The 4776-nt window shown below is 38.8% G+C and overlaps 1 pseudogene; it reads right to left on the reverse strand.

Annotated features, from left to right (window-relative positions):
• The window catches only part of LOC105805302, a 6839-nt pseudogene extending 6325 nt beyond the window's left edge, over positions 1-514 (reverse strand).
• Between the last annotated feature and the right edge of the window lie 4262 nt (positions 515-4776).

The following is a 4776-nucleotide window of genomic DNA, read 5'->3' on the forward strand; positions in this document are numbered from 1 at the left end:
TAAGGGACATACGTATATCAAAAAGTTATTCATTTTTTATCTGATATTTAAATTTAACTGGACATCCTCTATTTTATTTGGCGATCCTGTATGTATTAGTTGTGATAATAAATATTTAAAAGGAAAAAAGGAATTAATAACATACAAAGCATACAAAATATTAGCAGTGTCTCTCTCCAGATGACGGAATTTCTGCTGACTCTTATTTTCATGAAACTTTCTGAAATTTCCAAATTTCTTGCCATAATTTTTATAATCAGAAATAAAATGCAAATGGAATTTTTAAAAAAGAATCTGTGTCCCATCAGGCCACTATTTAGATAAGTTGTATCTACATAAAACCCAGATATTTAGAAGACATCTGCCTAGACAGTGGGAAGGACTAACTGGGCATGAGGATCTATAATTGTCATTCACAGACAAGCTGGAGAGGTAGCGTTTGATTTTACCCAGGAATTTGAGATGTGAAGGAACTTTTCTCTAAGAAAAAACATACATATCCATCATGGAGCATTCCCGCAAATAAAATATTGGAGCAGCACGCAGAGGGGAGCAGGAGCTATCATTCAAAAGTGAAAAGGAGAATAGCAAGATTTTGAGTTTTTTAAATAATCAGAGCATACAAATAAGAAAAAGTAAGAATTCAAATTTCCTACTACATGATCCATCAATTCTTGCATTTGAACTTGCTCCTTTTCTTTTTATTTTTTGCATATCCTCGCTTTTAATTTATTTTTTTAATTTCAAATTTTATTTCCCTTTTATATGTTTCTTTTTTTATTTCAGACTATTACAGAGATACAAACGTTTTGGTTACATGAATTGCTTTAGTACAGTTTGAGTCAAAGTTATAAGTGTGTCCATCACCCAGATAGTGTATACTGTACCGCTTAGGTGCGAATTTACCCACCTCCCTTCCCCTCTTCCACTTGCTTGATTTCTGAAATCAAGAGATTTCCAGTCACTGTCCTATGTTAGTGGCCAGTCAAAAAACAAAACAAAAGTTTCATGTCCACAGGCAATGATCTTCCAACTTTAATATTACAGACCAGAAAGCCATTGAGACTTTGCAAGCAAGCTTTTCAGAATCATGAATAATGAGTAAAACTGCTTTGTTAGTAATAAAAACCTGAAGTTATTTTTTCATGACTTAACAAATAACATCAAATAACTTTCATTAATATTCCACTTAAGTCACAACCAGACACCATATTTGTTTTCATTTATATTCGTTTTTAAATTATTTTCACTTCATGGAATGAGTTGTTGAAATTTCATGGTCTCTGTAGTTTTATAAATCACCTTAGGAAATGCTTCCTCACGAATTTGTTGGGATTCTTAATAAGTTTACATGATTTACAATGATTAAAGGTTATTAGGAACTTAACACAATAAATATTAAATATCCATTGTGGTAATTATTGGCTCTTATTCAGAGTCTTTTTTGCAATGAGAGATACTGTGAAAGGTCTCTGGAGGAAAACAAAAATGTCAAAGACAGGCCTGCCTTTTAATAGTAGCCTTGAGCTTCAACTTCTGATCTTCACTGAACAGTTTCCCAAACCCACTTGCGTCCCCTAGTAGGAGGTTATGCATGGAGCAGAGCTTAGCAGAGAGTCCATAGGCAGCCTTGCAAGGGTTTTGTTTTGCTGTTGGCGGCTTCTTTGTTTATTTTGCTTTTCATTTTTTCTGCGGTCTAGGTTCACTATCCCAAGATAAGACTTAACCAAGCACCATGCAGTGAAAATGAAAAGGAAGACACTCGCGGCCTGAGAATTTTCTCAGATGATGAGAAGCTCACCTATATTTCAAGGGTACAAGAAAAACAACACTGTGTTATTAATAATGTAGTAGTATGGTACTACTCCTGCTCCTTTGCACTTCAAAAATCTTCCCAAGTTCAGAGTGCTAACCAAGGAGCCAGTTTACTTCTTGGTGCCGCAAACAGTGAAATTGCTCAGACCGGTAGTAGTGTCAGCAAGGAAACCAAACAGCCAGAAAAAAAAAAATGAAAGAAAGACAGAGATGATTTAATGACATTGCAAAGGAAGTGATGTGGACAAAAAAGGAGAACAAGCTGTAAGAAAATATGAATTGAGTCTAACCATCCCTCAGAACTCACCCCATGTCTTAAGCCAAGTTTGCCAGGGTGGAGTCAATTTAAGGAAACTGATTATCACAGCTCTTTCATTCAAAAAACAACTTATCACTTAGATCCTACCAGGAAGAATTAGGGAAAAACGCTTTGATAAAGAGATATTTCAAAATCTTTGTTCTTTGCATCATGTGACACCCACACATATTCTAATAACAATACCTTGAGAAGAACATGGACAGAGAGGGCAGATGTCAGAGGAGGCAGAGGAAGAGACTTACTGAAACCTTGGATTCAGGTGCACAGCCAGTGCAGGTGGGCTGACCCCCAACTCCCTATCCTATTTCCCTCTTCCGGCATATTCTAAGCAGGAATCAAATCCAAAGTCAGAACGTTCTGAGTTGTTGTTCAGAATAAGGAATCCAGCTTATGTGTTGCTTTCTGGAAAGGTGTTTTCAGGAAAACTTTTTCTCTTTTCAGCATTACTCACTTCTAGGATCCTGCTATTTGACTCTGATTTATACTGATCATGAAACTAGAACCAGCTCAGAATCGTGATGTAGAAAAACAATAAGCTCCTGGGGGAAATTTGAGAAACAGACGGTTCCCAAGCAGTTGTAGAATCAAAGTCCATTGTTAAGACATCCTTGAGACCCCAGAATAGATTTTCCTATGGAAATAGGTTATATCAGGCTACCACAGTCAATGGTGCTCATCACAGAGTCAAAATAACATGCTACTAACAATATTCTAGAACCTCATCATCTTTGCTTCTGAGAAAACACATCATGAGTTTCAACAGAGTGCGGCAGGAACACAAACCTTCTCACTTTCCCCAGTTCAGTGGCAAGAACTTCCCCCACGTACCACCTCCAACCCACCAAGACACAGGGGGACTCCTCTCAGTGTGCAGCAAACGCTGGTGTGACAGGTGTGGTGGGACTTGGATTCTGCAAGGCACGCAGTATCTGCAGGGTGGGGCTTGACTAAGGAGAAGCCTCCAGCAAAGGAGGAGGAGTACATGAGACCCTCCAGGTGTGAGGATTACAGAGACAGACCCCAGCGAGAAGCAACTGGGATTCTTCAGAAGTTGTCCCCATTGGGTCTGGTGGAGGCAGGAGGAGGGCTTAGGTGGGAGTGGGAGGTGGTGGAAGAAGCAGGGGGGAAAGGGAAGGAGAGCCAGATGTGGAAGAGAAGTTTCAAGGGCAGTTACTTCAGCAGGGCCTCCTTTGGAAGCCCAGGGAGAACAGTGGCCCACAACTCACTCCTGGGCCTCACACACTGCCTCAAACCCTGCTCTGATGGCCACATCCTAGACCTTCCTCAGCTTGACTGGGACATCCTATTTCAGATACAGTCAGCATTTACCCTTTGGCTCAAGCACCAGAGTGGCCGGTGAGAGATGCTACTACTTTTGAAGTTGACTAGATCCTGGTCAATTTGTAAGAACATATTCTAGAAGCCAAATCCTTATGTCCCTGTGGCCAGGACAATGCAAGGATTTCTCCATTTTTCCTCCCAATTACTGAAGTCTCAGTGTGTGCTAAACTTGCAATGTTCTGGGGAAAACAAGAATAAATCCTAATGGTGGTGGGGTGGAATTTTGTTGACAACACGCCATAATACAAGGTGATAAATAATAAAAAAATGATAAATGATAAATGGTAAATAAAATAAAGATTGTATAATTATCCAAAATTTCACTTCTTTAGCTTAATATGCCTAAATAATCTTTAAAAGAAAAAAAACATTAAATCTTCCACTATCTTCTGCCTAAAAGTTCTGATTGTCATACACATCCAAGAGACAATAGAAACCTGCCCACTTCTCACAGAAAAGAACAGGGTGTGTTTGGTTTTCTTTACACTGTTTTGGGAAGCAGCTGCATGCGTGTGAGTTCATGTAAGCCAGCGATGCCCTGCTCTCTTCGCAGCACTGGGCTCATCGTTCCTGACAGGACTATGCACACTTCCCCACTTGGCCCTGCCAAAGTGTCACTGCAGATAGGTCTGGATGACTTGATGAGAAGCAAATGGTTTGTCCAAAAAACTGCTTGACTCTGGGCTATCTCTGAACCAATAAAAAAGCTGGAGAAAGGCTTCAAAATCCCAATGATAGAGCATGGCATTCTCTTACTGGGAAAACGAAGAGGATTCAAGAGAAAAGGCACAAATGCAAGGTTAATAATTGGGACTTTTTTTTCTTTTCCCACTTCTTGTCCTCACCAACTTTATTTCTGCATACTGGACAGGGGACAGAGAAAACTTGCTCCAATTAAGAAAAACAAAATAAAAATAATGGGTATGTTAACTACTGATTGGCTAATTACTGATACTAAACTTGACTCTTCTAGCTGCAGTCTGAAAGCACATCAAATTTTTTACTAGTAATCCTAAAAGTATCTTCAACCCAGCAAATCCAAATCAAACATTTCTGGAGTAAGGAGCATTGAGTGAGCTCAGCTTCTTTAAGAAATACGTTTATACTTGTGACCTGAGTCTACTGACCTATTCACGGCAATAAGAGAACCATGTTAAAAATCAGCTTTAAAAATTTGTTTACAGCTGTTGACTCTATCTCACCTACCACTGTCCCCACTGGTAAAAATCCCTTCATTAAAAGTTATATTATACATTTATATCATACACATGTATTTAATATATACATATGTAACATATACA

This window comes from Propithecus coquereli, unplaced genomic scaffold (genome assembly GCF_000956105.1).
Source record: "Propithecus coquereli isolate 6110/MARCELLA unplaced genomic scaffold, Pcoq_1.0 Scaffold127, whole genome shotgun sequence".
Lineage (NCBI taxonomy): Eukaryota > Metazoa > Chordata > Mammalia > Primates > Indriidae > Propithecus > Propithecus coquereli.